This window comes from Salmo trutta, chromosome 12, assembly GCF_901001165.1.
Source record: "Salmo trutta chromosome 12, fSalTru1.1, whole genome shotgun sequence".
Taxonomy (NCBI): Eukaryota; Metazoa; Chordata; class Actinopteri; order Salmoniformes; family Salmonidae; genus Salmo; species Salmo trutta.
In genome coordinates, this window is record NC_042968.1 from 43,442,774 (window position 1) to 43,464,764 (window position 21,991).

Consider the following 21,991-nt stretch of genomic DNA (forward strand, 5'->3'; position numbering starts at 1 on the left):
TAACATATTCAATTCGTTTTAGCCAAACGTATTTCAATTTGAATTTGTTTTTTAATGGCGTAGAATGCCCTCTCTCAGTTAATTTACTGCCTCATTAAGGTGTCCAGTTGAGCTTATTTTTAAACCTAACTAATTGTAGTGTGTGCAGTGCTCTATATATTTTGTACCAATTGAGAACTTTGGTCTAATTCTCTGAGATCTGGATCTTCTCTGGAAAATCATTATTTTAGTCTTTTTGGGGTTTTCCTGCCAAGGCCCAGGTCTGGCAGTACTGCTCTAGCAGGTCCAGGCTCTGCTGTAGGCCATGTGCTGTAGGTGACAGCAGGAATAGGTCATCTGCGAAGATTAGGCATTTAACCTCTGAATTGTGGAGACTAACACCAGGGGCTGAGGATTTTTCTAGAATAGTGGCCATATCATTGACGTAAATATTGAGGAGTGCAGGGCTCAGATTGGAACCCTGGCAAAGGCCCCGCCCCTAGTTAAGGAATTATGTTCTATTCTTTCCAATTCTAATGCTGCATGTATTGCCAGTATACATTGATTTAATTATGTCATATGTTTTACCCCCTACACCACTTTCAATAACTTTGTAGAACAGTCCTGTTGTCACCCCAGGTTTTGGAATTGAGTATGGTTCCCAATTAGAGGCAGCTGATTATTGTTGTCTCTAATTGGGGATCATACTTAAGGGTTACCTGTTCTCACTTGCTTTGTGGGATATTGTTTTGAGTTAGTGCATGTAGCACCACTGGTGTCATTGTTTGTTTCTTGTTTTGATTGGAAGTTGGGCTTTATTAAAAGATGTGGAACTTTAATCATGCTGCGCCTTGGTCCGTCTATCCACACGAACGTGACACCTGTATGCCAAATAGAATCAAATGCTTTTTGGAAGTCAATAAAGAAAGCGTATATTTTGGTTGTCATGTTTATCTATCAGGGTGTTTAGGGTGTAAATATGATCAGTCGTGCGATGTTTTGGTATAAATCCAATTAAGCTTTTACTCAAGACATTGTGCTTATTAAGGAAGTTTAGAACTCTTACATTTATAATACTACAGAAAACCTTCCCCAGGTTACTGTTCACACAAATGCCTCTGTAATTGTTAGGGTCAAATTTGTCTCTGTTCTTAAAGATTGGGGTTATGAGTCCTTGATTCCAGATGTCAGGGAAATAACCTCTTTCTCTCTCTCTCTCTCTCTCTCTCTGGTTTAACCTCTCACCATTACCAATAACAGGGGAGGTTAGCATGTCTTGGGGGTATGGTCTCTAACCTCTCACCATTACCAATAACAGGGGAGGTTAACATGTCTTGGGGGTATGGTCTAACCTCTCACCATTACCAATAACAGGGGAGGTTAGCATGTCTTGGGGGTATGGTCTAACCTCTCACCATTACCAATAACAAGGGAGGTTAGCATGTCTTGGGGGTATGGTCTCTAACCTCTCACCATTACCAATAACAGGGGAGGTTAGCATGTCTTGGGGGTATGGTCTAACCTCTCCCCATTACCAATAACAGGGGAGGTTAGCATGTCTTGGGGGTATGATATAACCTCTCACCATTACCAATAACAGGGGAGGTTAACATGTCTTGGGGGTATGATATAACCTCTCACCATTACCAATAACAGGAGAGGTTAGCATGTCTTGGGGGTATGATATAACCTCTCACCATTACCAATAACAGGGGAGGTTAGCATGTCTTGGGGGTATGATATAACCTCTCACCATTACCAATAACAGGGGAGGTTAGCATGTCTTGGGGGTATGGTCTCTAACCTCTCACCATTACCAATAACAGGGGAGGTTAGCATGTCTTGGGGGTATGATATAACCTCTCACCATTACCAATAACAGGGGAGGTTAACATGTCTTGGGGGTATGATCTAACCTCTCACCATTACCAATAACAGGGGAGGTTAACATGTCTTGGGGGTATGGTCTAACCTCTCACCATTACCAATAACAGGGGAGGTTAACATGTCTTGGGGGTATGGTCTAACCTCTCCCCATTACCAATAACAGGGGAGGTTAGCATGTCTTGGGGGTATGATCTAACCTCTCACCATTACCAATAACAGGGGAGGTTAACATGTCTTGGGGGTATGGTCTAACCTCTCACCATTACCAATAACAGGGGAGGTTAACATGTCTTGGCAGTATGATCTTTGTTCCTCTGTAACTTTATAGACTAGATAAATAAAGAAGTGGGTTAATTTCTGAACAGTAAAACAGATACATTGACTATACTATACAGTGGGGGGAAAAAGTATTTGATCCCCTGCTGATTTTGTACATGTGCCCACTGACAAAGAAAGGATCAGTCAATCATTTTAATGGTAGGTTTATTTGAACAGTGAGAGACAGAATAACAACAAAATAATCCAGAAAAATGCATGCCAGAAATGTTATAAATTGATTTGCATTTTAATGAGGGAAATAAGTATTTGACCCCCTCTCAATCAGAAAGATTTCTGGCTCCCAGGTGTCTTTTACACAGGTAACGAGCTGAGATTAGGAGCACACTCTTAAAGGGAGTGCTCCTAACCGCAGCTTGTTACCTGTAAAAAAGACACCTGTCCACAGAAGCAATCAATCAATCAGATTCCAAACTCTCCACCATGGCCAAGACCAAAGAGCTCTCCAAGGATGTCAGGGACAAGATTGTAGACCTACACAAGGCTGGAATGGGCTACAAGACCATCGCCAAGCAGCTTGGTGAGAAGGTGACAACATTTGGTGCGATTATTCGCAAATGGAGGAAACACAAAAGAACTGTCAATCTCCCTCGGCCTGGGGCTGCATGCAAGATCTCACCTCGTGGAGTTGCAATGATCATGAGAACGGTGAGGAATCAGCCCAGAACTACACAGGAGGATCTTGTCAATGATCTCAAGGCAGCTGGGACCATAGTCACCAAGAAAACAATTGGTAACACACTACGCCGTGAAGGACTGAAATCCTGCAGCGCCCGCAAGGTCCCCCTGCTCAAGAATACATATACATGACCGTCTGAAGTTTGCCAATGAACATCTGAATGACTCAGAGGACAACTGGTGAAAGTGTTGTGGTCAGATGAGACCAAAATGGAGCTCTTTGACATCGACTCAACTCGCCGCGTTTGGAGGAGGAGGAATGCTGCCTATGACCCCAAGATCACCATCTCCACCGTCAAACATGGTGGTGGAAACATTATGCTTTGGGGGTGTTTTTCTGCTAAGGGGACAGGACAACTTCACCGCATCAAAGGGACGATGGACGGGGCCATGTACCGTCAAATCTTGGGTGAGAACCTCCTTCCCTCAGCCAGGGCATTGAAAATGGGTCGTGGATAGGTATTCCAGCATGACAATGACCCAAAACACACGGCCAAGGCAACAAAGGAGTGGCTCAAGAAGAAGCACATTAAGGTCCTGGAGTGGCCTCGCCAGTCTCCAGACCTTAGTCCCATAGAAAATCTGTGGAGGGAGCTGAAGGTTCGAGTTGCCAAACGTCAGCCTTGAAACCTTAGTGACTTGGAGAAGATCTGCAAAGAGGAGTGGGACAAAATCCCTCCTGAGATGTGTGCAAACCTGGTGGCCAACTACAAGAAACATCTGACCTCTGTGATTGCCAACAAGGGTTTTGCCACCAAGTACTAAGTCATGTTTTGCAGAGGGGTCAAATACTTATTTCCCTCATTAAAATGTAAATCATTTTATAAAATTTTTGACATGCGTTTTTCTGGATTTTTTTGTTGTTATTTTGTCTCTCACTGTTCAATTAAACCTACCATTAAAATTATAGACTGATCTTTTCTTTGTAAGTGGGCAAACGTACAAAATCAGCAGGGGATCAAATACCTTTTTCCCCCACTGTATATATGAAAATACCCTCAAATAAAAGATGCCATTCAGTTCTCTCACCTCATATAGAACAATTGATCTCAAATCCCAAAATGCTGGAGTATAGAGCCAAATTAATTGTTTTGGCTTTACTGTCCAAATAAATATGTAGGGGAGTGTATATCACAATCACAAAGAGAATAGTTGCTGTTTGACATACCATTTTTCTCTAAATGTTTCAAGAGTGAATTCATATCCATTTATTATCGTTCTCAAACAATCCTTACCTCTGTTTGTATCCTCAGTCAACCTCCCAGCCAGCGGTTATCTCCCATTAGCATCTGTAACCACAGACAGACTTCAGACTGAGATACAGACCAACTGAGATCACACTTACCAAGACCCTGAGTACAAACTCACAGACACTTCCTTATAGTGACTGACACTTCCTTACTTTTTATTAATTTTTTTATTCCAGCTTTATTTAACCAGGTAGGCAAGTTGAGAACAAGTTCTCATTTACAACTGCGACCTGGCCAAGATAAAGCAAAGCAGTTCGACACATAAAATAACACAGAGTTACACATGGAGTAAAACAAACATACATAATAATACAGCAGAAAAATAAGTCTATATACAATGTGAGCAAATGAGGTGAGATAAGAGAGGTAAAGGCAATAAATAGGCCATGGTGGCGAAGTAAATACAATATAGCAATTAAAACAATGGAATGGTAGATTTGACAGTAGATGAGTGTGCAAAGTAGAAATACTGGGGTGCAAAGGAGCAAAATAAATAAATAAATACAGTAGGGGAAGAGGTAGTTGTTGGGCTATTTATAGATGGACTATTTACAGGTGCAGTGATCTGTGAGCTGCTCTGACAGCTGGTGCTTAAAGCTAGTGAGGGAGATAAGTGTTTCCAGTTTCAGAGATTTTTGTAATTCGTTCCAGTCATTGGCAGCTGAGAACTGGAAGGAGAGGCGGCCAAAGGAGGAATTGGCTTTGGGGGTGACAAGTGAGATATACCTGCTGGAGGGCGTGCTACGGGTGGGTGCTGCTATGGTGACCAGTGAGCTGAGATAAGGCGGGACTTTACCTAGCAGGGTCTTGTAGATGACCTGGAGCCAGTGGGTTGGCGACGAGTATGAAGCGAGGGCCAGCCAACGAGAGCGTACAGGTTGCAGTGGTGGGTAGTATATGGGGCTTTGGTGACAAAACGGATGGCACTGTGATAGACTGCATCCAATTTGTTGAGTAGGGTGTTGGAGGCTATTTTGTAAATGACATCGCCAAAGTCGAGGATCGGTAAGATGGTCAGTTTTACGAGGGTATGTTTGGCAGCATGAGTGAAGGATGCTTTGTTGCGAAATAGGAAGCCAATTCTAGATTTAACTTTGGATTGGAGATGTTTTATGTGAGTCTGGAAGGAGAGTTTACAGTCTAACCAGACACCTAGGTATTTGTAGTTGTCCACATATTCTAAGTCAGAACCGTCCAGAGTAGTGATGCTGGACGGGCGGGCAGGTGTAGGCAGCGATCGGTTGAAGAGTATGCATTTAGTTTTAGTTGTATTTAAGAGCAGTTGGAGGCCACGGAAGGAGAGTTGTATGGCATTGAAGCTTGTCTGGAGGGTTGTTAACACAGTGTCCAAAGAAGGGCCAGAAGTATACAGAATGACATCGTCTGCGTAGATGTGGATTAGAGACTCACCAGCAGCAAGAGTGACATCATTGACATATACAGAGAAGAGAGTCGGCCCAAGAATTGAACCCTGTGGCATCCCCATAGAGACTGTCAGAGGCCCGGACAACAGGCCCTCAGATTTGACACACTGAAGTAGTTGCTGAACCAGTCGTGGCAATCATTTGAGAAACCAAGGCTGTTGAGTCTGCCAATGAGGATGTGGTGATTGACAGAGTCGAAAGCCTTGGCCAGGTCAATGAATACGGCTGCACAGTACTGTTTCTTATTGATGGCGGTTAAGATATCGTGTAGGACCTTGAGCGTGGCTGAGGTGCACCCATGACCAGCTCTGAAACCAGATTGCATAGTGGAGAAAGTACGGTGGGATTCGAAATGGTCGGTGATCTGTTTGTTAACTTGGCTTTCGAAGACCTTAGAAAGGCAGGGTAGGATATATATAGGTCTGTAGCAATTTGGGTCAAGAGTGTCTCCCCCTTTGAAGAGGGGGATGACCGCAGCTGCTTTCCAATCTTTGGGAATCTCAGACGACACGAAAGAGAGGTTGAACAGGCTTGTAATAGGGGTTGCAACAATTTTGGCAGATAATTTTAGAAAGAAAGGGTCCAGATTGTCTAGCCCGGCTGATTTGTGGGGGTCCAGATTTTGCAGCTCTTTCAGAACATCAGCTGACTGGATTTGGGAGAAGGAGAAATGGGGAAGGCTTGGGCGAGTTGCTGTGGGGGGTGCAGTGCTGTTGACCGGGGTAGGGGTGGCCAGGTGGAAAGCATGGCCAGCAGTAGAAAAATGCTTATTGAAATTCTCAATTATCACCGTTTTATCGATGGTGACAGAGTTTCCTATCCTCAGTGCAGTGGGCAGCTGGGAGGAGGTGCTCTTATTCTCCATGGACTTTACAATGTCCCAGAGCGTTTTAAAGTTTGTGTTGCAGGAAGCAAATTTCTGCTTGAAAAAGCTAGCCTTGGCTTTTCTAACTGCTTGTGTATATTGGTTTCTAACTTTCCTAAAAAGTTGCATTTCACTTATAGTGACAGATACATCCTTATAGTGACTGATACATCCTTATAGTGATAGATACACAGAACCAGACCCAGAGAGAGTCAGGGGGTCAGAGAGAGACCCAGACCCAGAGAGAGTCAGGAGGTCAGAGAGAGACCCAGACCCAGAGAGAGTCAGGAGGTCAGAGAGAGACCCAGACCCAGAGAGAGTCAAGGGGTCAGAGAGAGACCCAGACACACAGGACCAGACCCAGAGAGAGTCAGGGGGTCAGAGAGAGACCCAGACCCAGAGAGAGTCAGGAGGTCAGAGAGAGACCCAGACCCAGAGAGAGTAAGGAGGTCAGAGAGAGACCCAGACCCAGAGAGAGTCAGGGGGTCAGAGTGAGACCCAGACCCAGAGAGAGTCAGGGGGTCAGAGAGAGACCCAGACCCAGAGAGAGTCAGGGGGTCAGAGAGAGACCCAGACCCAGAGAGAGTAAGGAGGTCAGAGAGAGACCCAGACCCAGAGAGAGTAAGGAGGTCAGAGAGAGACCCAGACACACAGAACCAGACCAGTAGACGGATGGACGGACGGACGGAGCACCACACTAACGACTGGAGTAAAAACTGACTGCTCTCACTCAACCATTTCTCAGCTGAAAAACAAAATGACAACCCAGACGCTTTACAGAATTACATAAGCAAGCCAGGACTAGCATGGGTGAATCTTGGTCCCAAATGGCACCCTATTCTCTATATAGTGGTACTACTATAGACCAGAGCCCTATTCCCTATATAGTGCACTACTATAGACCAGAGCCCTATTCCCTATATAGTGGTACTACTATAGACCAGAGCCCTATTCCCTATATAGTGGTACTACTATAGACCAGAGCCCTATTCCCTATATAGTGGTACTACTATAGACCAGAGCCCTATTCCCTATATAGTGGTACTACTATAGACCAGAGCCCTATTCCCTATATAGTGGTACTACTATAGGCCAGAGCCCTATTCCCTATATAGTGGTACTACTATAGACCAGAGCCCTATTCCCTATATAGTGGTACTACTATAGACCAGAGCCCTATTCCCTATATAGTGGTACTACTATAGACCAGAGCCCTATTCACTATATAGTGGTACTACTATAGACCAGAGCCGTATTCCCTATATAGTGGTACTACTATAGACCAGAGCCCTATTCCCTATATAGTTGTACTACTATAGACCAGAGCCCTATTCCCTATATAGTGGTACTACTATAGACCAGAGCCCTATTCCCTATATAGTGGTACTACTATAGACCAGAGCCCTATTCCCTATATAGTGGTACTCCTATAGACCAGAGCCCTATTCCCTATATAGTGGTACTACTATAGGCCAGAGCCCTATTCCCTATATAGTGGTACTACTATAGACCAGAGCCCTATTCCCTATATAGTGGTACTACTATAGACCAGAGCCCTATTCCCTATATAGTGGTACTACTATAGACCAGAGCCCTATTCACTATATAGTGGTACTACTATAGACCAGAGCCGTATTCCCTATATAGTGGTACTACTATAGACCAGAGCCCTATTCCCTATATAGTGGTACTACTATAGACCAGAGCCCTATTCCCTATATAGTGGTACTACTATAGACCAGAGCCCTATTCACTATATAGTGGTACTACTATAGACCAGAGCCGTATTCCCTATATAGTGGTACTACTATAGACCAGAGCCCTATTCCCTATATAGTGGTACTACTATAGACCAGAGCCCTATTCCCTATATAGTTGTACTACTATAGACCAGAGCCCTATTCCCTATATAGTGGTACTACTATAGACCAGAGCCCTATTCCCTATATAGTGGTACTACTATAGACCAGAGCCCTATTCCCTATATAGTGGTACTCCTATAGACCAGAGCCCTATTCCCTATATAGTGGTACTACTATAGGCCAGAGCCCTATTCCCTATATAGTGGTACTACTATAGACCAGAGCCCTATTCCCTATATAGTGGTACTACTATAGACCAGAGCCCTATTCCCTATATAGTGCACTACTATAGACCAGGGCCCTATTCCCTATATAGTGGTACTACTATAGACCAGAGCCCTATTCCCTATATAGTGGTACTACTATAGACCAGAGCCCTATTCCCTATATAGTGGTACTACTATAGACCAGAGCCCTATTCCCTATATATAGTGGTACTACTATAGACCAGAGCCCTATTCCCTATATAGTGGTACTACTATAGACCAGAGCCCTATTCCCTATATAGTGGTACTACTATAGACCAGAGCCCTATTCCCTATATAGTGGTACTACTATAGACCAGAGCTCTATTCCCTATATAGTTGTACTACTATAGACCAGAGCCCTATTCCCTATATAGTGGTACTACTATAGACCAGAGCCCTATTCCCTATATAGTGGTACTACTATAGACCAGAGCACTATTCCCTATATAGTGGTACTACTATAGACCAGAGCCCTATTCCCTATATATAGTGGTACTACTGTAGACCAGAGCCCTATTCCCTATATAGTGGTACTACTATAGACCAGAGCCCTATTCCCTATATAGTGGTACTACTATAGACCAGAGCCCTATTCCCTATATAGTGGTACTACTATAGACCAAAGCCCTATTCCCTATATAGTGGTACTACTATAGACCAGAGCCCTATTCCCTATATAGTTGTACTACTATAGACCAGAGCCCTATTCCCTATATAGTGGTACTACTATAGACCAGAGCCCTATTCCCTATATAGTTGTACTACTATAGACCAGAGCCCTATTCCCTATATAGTGGTACTACTATAGACCAGAGCCCTATTCCCTATATAGTGCACTACTATAGACCAGGGCCCTATTCCCTATATAGTGGTACTACTATAGACCAGAGCCCTATTCCCTATATAGTGGTACTACTATAGACCAGAGCACTATTCCCTATATAGTGGTACTACTATAGACCAGAGCCCTATTCCCTATATAGTGGTACTACTATAGACCAGAGCCCTATTCCCTATATAGTGGTACTACTATAGACCAGAGCTCTATTCCCTATATAGTTTTACTACTATATACCAGAGCCCTATTCCCTATATAGTGGTACTACTATAGACCAGAGCACTATTCCCTATATAGTGGTACTACTATAGACCAGAGCCCTATTCCCTATATATAGTGGTACTACTATAGACCAGAGCCCTATTCCCTATATAGTGGTACTACTATAGACCAGAGCCCTATTCCCTATATAGTGGTACTACTATAGACCAGAGCCCTATTCCCTATATAGTGGTACTACTATAGACCAGAGCTCTATTCCCTATATAGTTGTACTACTATAGACCAGAGCCCTATTCCCTATATAGTGGTACTACTATAGACCAGAGCCCTATTCCCTATATAGTGGTACTACTATAGACCAGAGCACTATTCCCTATATAGTGGTACTACTATAGACCAGAGCCCTATTCCCTATATATAGTGGTACTACTGTAGACCAGAGCCCTATTCCCTATATAGTGGTACTACTATAGACCAGAGCCCTATTCCCTATATAGTGGTACTACTATAGACCAGAGCCCTATTCCCTATATAGTGTACTACTTTAGACCAGAGCCCTATTCCCTATATAGTGGCACTACTATAGACCAGAGCCCTATTCCCTATATAGTGTACTACTTTAGACCAGATCCCTATTCCCTAGATTGTGTACTATTTTAGACCAGAGCCCTATTCCCTATATAGTGGTACTACTGTAGACCAGAGCCTTATTCCTTATATAGTGGTACTACTATAGACCAGAGCCCTATTCCCGATATAGTGGTACTACTATAGACCAGAGCCCTATTCCCTATATAGTGGTACTACTATAGACCAGAGCCCTATTCCCTATATAGTGGTACTACTATAGACCAGAGCCCTATTCCCTATATAGTACACTACTATAGACCAGAGTCCTATTCCCTATATAGTGGTACTACTATAGACCAGAGTCCTATTCCCTATATAGTGTACTACTATAGACCAGAGTCCTATTCCCTATATAGTGTACTACTATAGACCAGAGCCCTATTCCCTATATAGTGTACTACTATAGACCAGAGCTGAGGAGTTAAAGCCCAACCAGACTCTTTTGTCCCCATCAACTGGGGACAAAACTGTAAACACCTGATTCTGTATAATAAACCATCAACATATTATTCAGCTGAATGTGATGCATTAGTGCAGGGCTGGACTAAAACACCTGATTCTGTATAATGAACCAACCATCAACATATTATTCAGCTGAATATGATAAATTAGATCAAATAAGTCTAAAAAGTATTTATTTCACCGCTCCTCTGTGGCGTCATCGGACCAATCCGTATGATCCATCTAGAATTAGAAATCCGTAGTACCACTCACCAATCTGACCAGTCTTTAATGTCCATCTCACATCCAGTAAGTTGCTGTACAGTTTCTCTGTATAAGAGTCAGTTGCTGTAAAGTCTCTCTGGATAAGAGTCAGTTGCTGTAAAGTTTCTCTGGGTAAGAGTCAGTTGCTGTAAAGTCTCTCTGGGTAAGAGTCAGTTGCTGTAAAGTTTCTCTGAATAAGAGTCAGTTGCTGTAAAGTCTCTCTGGATAAGAGTCAGTTGCTGTAAAGTTTCTCTGGGTAAGAGTCAGTTGCTGTAAAGTTTCTCTGGATAAGAGTCAGTTGCTGTAAAGTCTCTCTGGATAAGAGTCCGTTGCTGTATGTCTCTCTGGGTAAGAGTCAGTTGCTGTAAAGTCTCTCTGGATAAGAGTCCGTTGCTGTAAAGTCTCTCTGGATAAGAGTCCGTTGCTGTATGTCTCTCTGGGTAAGAGTCCGTTGCTGTATGTCTCTCTGGGTAAGAGTCCGTTGCTGTATGTCTCTCTGGGTAAGAGTCCGTTGCTGCATGTCTCTCTGGGTAAGAGTCCGTTGCTGTATGTCTCTCTGGGTAAGAGTTGCGTCTGTCTGTCAAGACCTTTAGTTGGGTTACATTAGAGCAGGACATCAGCTTCTATTCTACAACAAGAGGAGGATATTGTGTAATGGTGTTTTAGGGATGTGTCAAGTCCCTATATGCCAAAGTGTCAGTTATTGTGGTCAGGTTTGTACAACCTAATGCCTTTCTTTATTCTCACTAAGAACTCAACTCATCCCACAAAGTCAATATGACGTCTATTACCATTCATATTCAGCATAGAAGTCAGAGAGAGAGTCCGGGTTGATGTGAGATTTTGACTTCAGTTTGTTTGCATGTCTCTCTGTGTGTTTATGTTTCAGTTCCACTCCGGTTCGATCACTAATCTGTACATTCTCTCTCTCTCTCTCTGTCTCTCTCTCTCTGTCTCTCTCTGTCTCTCTCTGTCTCTCTCTCTCTGTCTCCCTCTCTCTCTCTCTCTCTCTCTCTCTCTCTCTCTGCCTCCCTCTCTCTCTCTGTCTCTCTCTCTCTCTCTCTCTGTCTCAATTCAATTCAAGGGGCTTTATTGGCATGGGAAACATATGTTAACATTGCCAAGCAAGTGAAGTAGATAATAAACAAAAGTGAAATAAACAATAAAAATGAACAGTAAACATTACACTCACAGAAGTTCCAAAAGAATAAAGACATTACAAATGTCATATTATGTATATATACAGTGTTGTAACGACGTACAAATGGTTAAAGTACAAAAGGGAAAATAAATAAACATAAACATGGGTTGTATTTACAATGGTGTTTGTTCTTCACTAGTTGCCCTTTTCTTGTGGCAACAGGTCACACATCTTGCTGCTGTGATGGCACACTGTGGTATTTCACCCAGTAGATATGGGAGTTTATCAAAATTGGGATTGTTTTCAAGTTCTTTGTGGATCTGTGTAATCTGAGGGAAATATGTCTCTCTAATATGGTCATACATTGGGCAGGAGGTTAGGAAGTGCAGCTCCGTTTCCACCTCCTTTTGTGGGCAGTGTTGCACATAGCCTGTCTTCTCTTGAGACCAGGTCTGCCTATGGTGGTCTTTCTCAATAGCAAGGCTATGCTCACTGAGTCTGTACATAGTCAAAGCTTTCCTTAAGTTTGGGTCAGTCACAGTGGTCAGGTATTCTGCCACTGTGTACTCTCTGTTTAGGGCCAAATAGCATTCTAGTTTGCTCTGTTTTTTTGTTAATTCTTTCCAATGTGTCAAGTAATTATCTTTTTGTTTTCTCATGATTTGGTTGGGTCTAATTGTGTTGCTGTCCTGGGGCTTTGTGGGGTGTGTTTGTGTTTGTGAACAGAGCCTGTGGACCAGCTTGCTTAGGGGACTCTTCTCCAGGTCTCTCTTCTGTCTCTCTCTGTCTCTCTCTCTCTCTCTGTCTCCCTCTCTGTCTCTTTCTCTGTGTCTCTCTCTCTGTCTCTGTCTCTCTCTGTCTCTCTCTGTCTATACCTCTGTCTCCCTCTATCTTTCTCTCTCTTTCTCTCTCTCTCTCTCTCTCTCCTTGTCTCTCTCTCTGTGTGTCTCTCTCTCTCTCTCTGTCTGCCTCTCCCTCTCTCTCTCTCTCTCTCTCTCTCTCTCTCTCTCAATTCAATTCAATTCAATGTGCTTTATTGGCATGACGTGACAATGTACACTACCGTTGAAGAGTTTGGGGTCACTTTTCCTTGTTTTTGGAAGAAAAGCACATTTTTTTGTCCATTAAAATAGCATCAAATTGATCAGAAATACAGTGTAGACGTTGTTAATGTTGTAAATGACTATTGTAGCTGGAAACTGATGATTTTTAATGGAATATCTACACAGGCGTACAGAGGCCCATCAGTCCTGTGTTCCAATGGCACGTTGTGTTAGCTAATCCAAGTTTATCATTTAAAATGCTGGCCCTGACCAGAATAGAAGGAGTGGGTGGCCCCAGTGCACAACTGAGCAAGAGGACAAGTGCATTAGAGTGTCTAGTTTGAGAAACAGACGCCTCACAAGTCCTCAACTGGCAGCTTAATTAAATATTACCCGAAAAAAACACCAGTCTTAATGTCAACAGTGAAGAGGCGACTCCGGGATGCTGGCCTTCTAGGCAGAGTTACAAAGAACAAGCCATATCTCAGACTGGTGTGGAGGATGAATCAGTATTAGTTGGGTAACATAGATAATTAAGATGTTTTATTTGTATAATATGCTTATGTGAGATACTTGTCATTAGGATGACGTGCCCTTTGGACTCTGGTGTTGACAGTTGTACTTTTCCCTTAGCTAGTGCTCAGTCACTTGGGGCCCAGAGAGAGGAGAAGTCAGAATGAAACATTGTCTGCATATGTGAATGTGTCTTTACCTATTCTTAAACCATGTTAAGGGATGGCGTGATTAATGGGGAACCAATTACTTGTCTCCACAATGTCTGTGCGCAAGTCACTCCCTCCTTTTCTATGTTGTGAGGAGGTGTATGGCAGTGTCTGGGACCATTGTATGTCCTCTCTCTAGATCTTGCACTTATCCTGGGATAGTGTATGACCTGGAGGCTCACTCCCCTCAGTGAGCTTGTCCAGGAGTGGAGTCAAGAGGGGGTCTACTTGAGATGGGAGTATCTAGAGTTGTCAATTGATTTATGCCATTGGATGAGCTAATGGTTCTGTTCTATACCGTACCAGGGAGAAACGGTTCCAGTTTGGGGTAGGAGGACCAGATACTGGTCTATACAATGAACACTGTTGATACAGCAGTTGCTGCCTGCTATATTTTATAGATATCGTTCATACAAAACTTAACCTTTGTGAACTGTTCCTAAGATCTGTTGTTCGTCATGTACGTTGAGAGGGGTGGGTCTTGGGTATAAAAGATCATTGTACTTTTGTGTAATCACTTTTCAATTGCATCATTGAAGGTCAAGTGCTTTTGCAAAAGCATCTTAATTATTAAATATGTAGTTTTAAGTATAACTGACTTGTGTGTGAAGTTTGTAACTCTCCTCATTTGGTAATGCAGAAATTAGCCACCACACTGGCCAATAAAAATAAAAGATTAAGATGAGCAAAGGAACTCAGACACTGGACAGAGGAACTCCAGCATCCCGTAGTCGCCTCTTCACTGTTGACATTGAGACTGGTGTTTTGTGGGTACTTTGTCAAGGGCTTTCTAAGGTCAAATAGCTAGCCACAGTGTACTGTCGATTTAGGGCCAGATAGCACTACATTTTGTTTTGTGCTTGTGCTTGTGTTTCCCAATAAGCAATGTAGCTTTGTTTTGACTGTGTTCTAATTTGGTTTATTCTGATTGATTGGATGTTCTGGTCCTGAGGCTTCAGTGTGTTCGTAGAACAGGTTTTCTTTGCTCAGCTCTTCACATTGCAGGGCTTGGTAATGATATGAGAGGGGTCACTGTATTTTTGATGTTTCCAAAACTTAATTGCTCTTTTTTTTAAATGTATTATTAGTGGATATTGGCCTAATTCTGCCCTGCATGCATTGTTTGTAGTTTTCCTCTGGACATGTAGGAGAATCTTACAGAATTTTGCATTCAAGTTTTCAATGGGGTGTTTGTCCCATTTGGTGAAATCTTGTTTTACAAGTGGACCCCACACCTCGCTGCCATTGGTTGAATGACACATTTAATTCGTTTTATCCAAATTTGAATAGGTATTTGAATGAATTAGTTTTTTATTGGCGTAGAATGCCCTGTGCGCGTTCTGTCTCAGTTCATTAACTGCCCCATTAAGGTGTCCAGTTTAAACTTTAGTAATTGTAGTGTGTGCAGTACTCTATACTCTATAAATCATTATTTTCGTATTTTTAAGGTTTACTGCCAGGGCCCAGGTCTGGCAGTACTGCTCTAGCAGGTCCAGGCTCTGCTGTAGGCCATGTGCTGTGGGGGTTTACTGCCAGGGCCCAGGTCTGGCAGTACTGCTCTAGCAGGTCCAGGCTCTGCTGTAGGCCATGTGCTGTGGGGGTTTACTGCCAGGGCCCAGGTCTGGCAGTACTGCTCTAGCAGGTCCAGGCTCTGCTGTAGGCCAGGTGCTGTGGGGGTTTACTGCCAGGGCCCAGGTCTGGCAGTACTGCTCTAGCAGGTCCAGGCTCTGCTGTAGGACATGTGCTGTAGGTGACAGCAGGCATAGGTCATCTGCGAAAAGCAGACATTTAACCTCTGAATTGTGGAGACTAACACCAGGGGCTGAGGATTTTTCTAGAATATAACCAATTTGTTGATGTAACTATTGAAGGGTGCAGGGCAGGACAGTCCTGTATGCCAAATAGAATCAACTGCTTTTTGGAAGTCGATAAAGCAAGCGTATATTTTGGTATTATTTTGGTGGACATGTTTATCTATCAGGGTGTGTAGGGTGTAAATATGATCAGTCGTGCGATGTTTTGGTATAAATCCAATTTGGCTTTTAGCTCAAGACATTGTGCTTGTTAAGGAAGTTTTAGAACTCTTACATACAGAAAACCTTTCCCAGGTTACTGTTCACACAAATGCCTCTGTGATTGTTAGGGTCAAATTTGTCTCTGTTCTTAAAGATTGGGGTTATGAGTCCCTGATTCCAGATGTCAGGAAAAGGACCTACACCCAGGATCAAATTAAACAGTTTTAATATAGCCAATTGCAATTTTGTACTAGTGAATTTGAGCATCTCATTTAGGATGCCATCAGGTCTGCATGCTTTTATTTTATTTTATTTGAGGCCCTGAAGTTTCTTATTGAGCTCCTGGTCAGTAATTAGGGAGTCCAATGTATTTTGATTGTCCTTTATAGCTTTTTCTAATCCATTCAACTTGTGATGAATTTTCCGTTGTTCTGCGTTTGCGTCAGTTTGAATGGAGTTGCAGAGTGTTTTAAAATGGGCTGTCCATATGTCACCATTTTGTATCACTAATTCTTCTAGTTTAGATATTTTTGGGGGGTGTAATGCCCTGGCCATAGAGAGGGGTTTTTTGTTCTTTATTTTGGTTAGGCCAGGGTGTTACATTGGGTGGGCGTTCTATGTTAATTTTTCTATGTTGGCTGGTTTCTTTGGTTTGGCCGTGTGGCTCCCAATCAGGCACAGCTGTAGTTCGTTGTTGCTGATTGGGAGTCACACATAAGTAGCCTGTTTTTCCTTTGGGTTTTGTGAGTGATTGTATTCTGTTAGTGTCTTTTCCTGACAGGACTGTTTTGCTGTCGTCTTTGGTTTATTTTTGTAAAGGGTTCTGTTTTTCTAATAAAATTCTAATGATGAACACATCCTCCGCTGCACCTTGGTCTAATTCTGACGACAGCCGTTACAGGGGAGTTTTTATAATTTTTCCAGAAGTTGTTTGTGTTTATGGACTCCTCAATTAGTGTCAGCTGCTTGCTGTTGTACTGTGATTTTTTTGGGTTGTGAGTGTACGTTTATAGAGTTTTAAAGTCTCACAGTAATGAAGGCGTACATCACAATTATTTGTAATTCACCATTATTTAGGTCTCTGTGTTTTTGGTTGGATAGTGCTCTAGGTTTTTTCCTCATAATTTTACAATCTGCATCAAACCAGTTGTCATCTGTGACCTATTTTTGGATGTTTTTTTTATCAATTTCAGTTGTGCTTCTTTTGCCATTTGCCTGAATATATTGTTGATGTTTTTTACTGCTAGATTGATGCCTTCTTTACTGTGAGTGAATGTGGTATCCAGAAAGTTATCTAAGAGTGTTTGGATTTCTTGGTTACTGGTTGCTTTCTGGTATTCTTCTGTGCTGTTGTGGGCCCATCTGTAAGAATTTCTGATGTTGTACAGCTTACTGGGCTGTGAATGTGTGGTTGTTTCCATGTCTGTTCTTTTGAGGAACAACGTAATTTGCACAATGCAAATAGTCCGGGTAACCATTTGGTTACCTGTTCAGGAGTCTTATGGCTTGAGGGTAAAAGCTGTTGAGAAGCCTTTTTGTCCTAGACTTGGCACTCCGGTACCGCTTGCCATAAATCAACACATGTTCGAATCACCTTTGGCAGCGATTACAGCTGTGAGTCTTTTTGCACACAAAGATTTTGTACAATATTTGCACATTATTCTTTTAAAAATTCTTAAAAATCCATCAAGTTGGTTGTTGATTTTTGCTATACAGCAATTTTGAAGTCTTGCCATATATTTTAATGCCGATTTAAGTCAAAATTGTAACTCGGCCACTCAGAAACATTCAATGTCGTCTGGGTAAGCAACTTCAGTATATATTTGGCCTTGTGTTTTAGATTCTTGTCCTGCTGAAAGGTGAATTCATCTCCCAGTGTCTGGTGGAAAGCAGACTGAAACAGGTTTTCCTCTAGGATTGTGCCTGTGCTTAGTGCCATTCCATTTCTTTTTATCCCCCCCAAAAACTCCCAAGTCCTTGCAGATGACAAGCAAACCCATAACGTGATGCAGCCACCACAGTGCTGGAAAATATGAAGAGTGATGTGTTGTGTTGGATTTGCCCCAAACATAACACTTTGTATTCAGGACATAATTCATTTCTTTGCCACATTTTTTTGCAGTTTTAATTTGTTACCTTGTTGCAAACAGGATGCATGTTTGGAATATTTTGTTTTGTACAAGTCTTCCTTCTTTTCATTCTGTTAATTAGGTTAGTACTGTGGAGTAGCTACAATGTTGTTGATCCATCCTCAGTTTTCTCCTGTCACAGCCATTCAACTCTGTAACTGTTTCAAAGACACCATTGGCCTCATTGCAAATAAGTTAGGAAGGACACCTGTATCTTTTGTTGTGACTTTGTGTTTTTATAAATCATCCAAAGTGTAATTAACAACTTCACCATGCTCAAAAGGGATATTTAATGTATGTTTTTTTGTTTTACCCATCTACCAGTAGGTGCCCTGCTTTGAGAGGTATTGGAAAACCTCCCTGGTCTTTCTGGGTGAATCTGTGTTTGAAATTCACTGCTCAACTGAGGGACCTTACAGATAATGGTATGTGTGGAGTACAAAGATGAGGTAGTCATTCAAAACTCATGTTAAACACTATTTTTGCACACAGAGTGAATCGATGCAACTTATTATGTGACTTGTTGAGAAAATGTTTACTCCTGAACTTATTTAGATTAGCCATAACAAACGGGTAGAATATTTAGTGACTCAAGACATTTCAGCATTTTATTTTTTATTAATCACAACAACAAAAAATCTAAAAACATAATTCCACTTTGACATTATGGGGTATTGTGTGTAGGCCAGTGACACAACATTTCAAGTTGATCAAATTTGAATTCCGGCTGTAACACAACATAATGTGGAAGAAGACAGGGGGTATGAATACTTTCTGAACACAATGTATTCCTATATACCCTCTACAGCCACTGCTGCCATCTGCTGGCTAGATATGTAATTGCAAGTTCTGCTACCTTTCACAAAGACGTTTCAAACCTCTCTGCCTCTCATACCCTGAGTTGACACCAGGTGGCCCAGTAACCGTATGTCTCAGGACTCCAAGGATGTTCTGTTAGACTGAGACAGATAGAGGTTGTTAGCCTTATACAGTATCCAAAAACAATAGATACCACGGTGGCATAACCAGTGAAAGCATGTTTCCAATATTCTCATCATCATTTCCATGCCATAGAGACAACATATGTAGGTTCTATTGTACTGGGGTAACTAGGACTCAAATCCATGGTTCTATTGTACTGGACTAACTAGCACTCAAATCTATTGTTCTATTATACTGGACTAACTAGGACTCAAATCTATTGTTCTATTGTACTGGACTAACTAGGCCCCACATCAAAAAAAAATATATTTTTATTTATATAGCCCTTCTTACATCAGCTGATGTCACAAAGTGCTGGACAGAAACCCAGCCTAAAACCCCAAGCAGAAAGCAATGCAGGTGTAGAAGCACGGTGGCTAGGAAAAACTCCCTAGAAAGGCAGGAACCTAGGAAGAAACCTAGAGAGGAACCAGGCTCTGAGGGGTGGCCAGTCCTCTTCTGGCTGTGCCAGGTGGAGATTATAACAGAACATGGCCAAGATGTTCAAATGTTCATAAATGACCAGCATGGTCAAATAATAGTAATCACATTGAACAGGTCAGGGTTCCATAGCCTCAGGCAGAACAGTTGAAACTGGAGCAGCAGCACGGCCAGATGGCCTGGGGACAACAAGGAGTCATCATGCCAGGTAGTCCTGAAGCATGGTCCTAGGGCTCAGGTCCTCTGAGAGAGAGAAAGAAAGAAAGAGAGAATTAGAGAGAGCATACTTAAATTCACACAGGACACCAGATAAGACAGGAGAAATACTCCAGATATAACAGACTGACCCTTGCCCCCCGACACATAAACTACTGCAGCATAAACACTGGAGGCTGAGACAGGAGGGGTCAGGAGACACTGTGGCCCCGACTATTGTTATATTGTACTGGACTAACTAGGCCTCAAATCTATTGTTCTATTGTACTGAGGTAACTAGGACTCAAATCTATTGTTCTATTATACTGGACTAACTAGGCCCCAAATCTATTGTTCTATTGTACTGGACTAACTAGGCCCCAAATCTATTGTTCTATTGTACTGAGGTAACTAGGCCCCAAATCTATTGTTATATTGTACTGGACTAACTAGGCCCCAAATCTATTGTTCTATTGTACTGGACTAACTAGGCCCCAAATCTATTGTTCTATTGTACTGAGGTAACTAGGCCCCAAATCTATTGTTATATTGTACTGGACTAACTAGGCCCCAAATCTATTGTTCTATTGTACTGGACTAACTAGGCCCCAAATCTATTGTTCTATTGTACTGAGGTAACTAGGCCCCAAATCAATTGTTCAATTGTACTGGACTAACTAGGCCCCAAATCTATTGTTATAGTGTACTGGACTAACTAGGCCCCAAATCTATTGTTCTATTGTACTGAGGTAACTAGGCCCCAAATCTTTTGTTCTATTGTACTGGACTAACTAGGACTAAAATCTATTGTTCTATTGTACTGGACTAACTAGGCCCCAAATCTATTGTTCTATTGTACTGGACTAACTAGGCCCCAAATCTATTGTTCTATTGCACTTGGGTAACTAGGCCCCAAATCTCTTTTACTGGACTAACTAGGCCCAAAATATATTGTTCTACTGTACTGAGGTAACTAGGCCCCACATCTATTGTTCTATTGTACTGGACTAACTGGGCCCCAAATCTATTGTACTGGACTAACTAGGCCCCAAATCTATTGTACTGGACTAACTAGGCCCCAAATCTATTGTTCTATTGTACTGGACTAACTAGGACTCAAATCTATTGTTATATTGTACTGGACTAACTAGGCCCCAAATATATTGTTATAGTGTACTGGACTAACTAGGCCGCAAATCTATTGTTATATTGTACTGAGGTAACTAGGCCCCAAATCTATTGTTATATTGTACTGGACTAACTAGGCCCCAAATCTAGGAATTTTGAACAGAGAACAAATTGTCTGTCATGAGATCACCGGGTCCAGAGTCATGTGATGAAGATTGAGAGCAGGAGGGTATACCAAATGGCACCCTATATAGTGCACTACTATAGACCAGAATCTATTCCCTATATAGTGGTACTACTATAGACCAGAGCCCTATTCCCTATATAGTGGTACTACTATAAACCAGAGCCCTATTCCCTATATAGTGGTACTACTATAGACCAGAGCCCTATTCCCTATATATAGTGGTACTACTATAGACCAGAGCCCTATTCCCTATATAGTGGAACTACTATAGACCAGAGCCCTATTCCCTATATAGTGGTACTACTATAGACCAGAGCCCTATTCCCTATATAGTGGTACTACTATAGACCAGAGCCCTATTCCCTATATAGTGGTACTACTATAGACCAGAGCCCTATTCCCTATATAGTGGTACTACTATAGACCAGAGCCCTATTCCCTATATAGTGTACTACTATAGACCAGAGCCCTATTCCCTATATAGTGGTACGACTATAGACCAGAGCCCTATTCCCTATATAGTGGAACTACTATAGACCAGAGCCCTATTCACTATATAGTGGTACTACTATAGACCAGAGCCCTATTCCCTATATAGTGGTACTACTATAGACCAGAGCCGTATTCCCTATATAGTGGTACTACTATAGACCAGAGCCCTATTCCCTATATAGTGGTACTACTATAGACCAGAGCCCTATTCCCTATATAGTGGTACTACTATAGACCAGAGCCCTATTCCCTATATAGTGGTACTACTATAGACCAGAGCCCTATTCCCTATATAGTGGAACTACTATAGACCAGAGCCCTATTCCCTATATAGTGGTACTACTATAGACCAGAGCCCTATTCCCTATATAGTGTACTACTTTAGACCAGAGCCCTATTCCCTATATAGTGGTACTATTATAGACCAGAGCCCTATTCCCTATATAGTGGTACTACTATAGACCAGAGCCCTATTCCCTATATAGTGGTACTACTATAGACCAGAGCCCTATTCCCTATATAGTTCACTACTATAGACCAGAGCCCTATTCCCTATATAGTGGTACTACTATAGACCAGAGCCCTATTCCCTA

The 21,991-nt window shown here is 42.2% G+C and overlaps 1 protein-coding gene across 2 annotated transcripts in view; it reads right to left on the reverse strand.

Annotated features, from left to right (window-relative positions):
- The window catches only part of LOC115203590 (beta-1,3-galactosyltransferase 1-like), a 36,229-nt gene extending 24,617 nt beyond the window's left edge, over positions 1–11,612 (reverse strand). Inside the window, exons 1-2 of one of the 2 annotated variants that reach the window (XR_003880211.1) lie at positions 10,934–11,612; positions 4,116–4,169 (exon numbers count right to left, since the gene is read on the reverse strand). The gene's annotated coding sequence lies outside the window, so the exon portion shown is untranslated. The remainder of the gene's footprint in view (positions 1–4,115; positions 4,170–10,933) is intronic. The other variant, XM_029768386.1, reaches the window with a different exon arrangement.
- Positions 11,613–21,991: the final 10,379 nt, after the last annotated feature.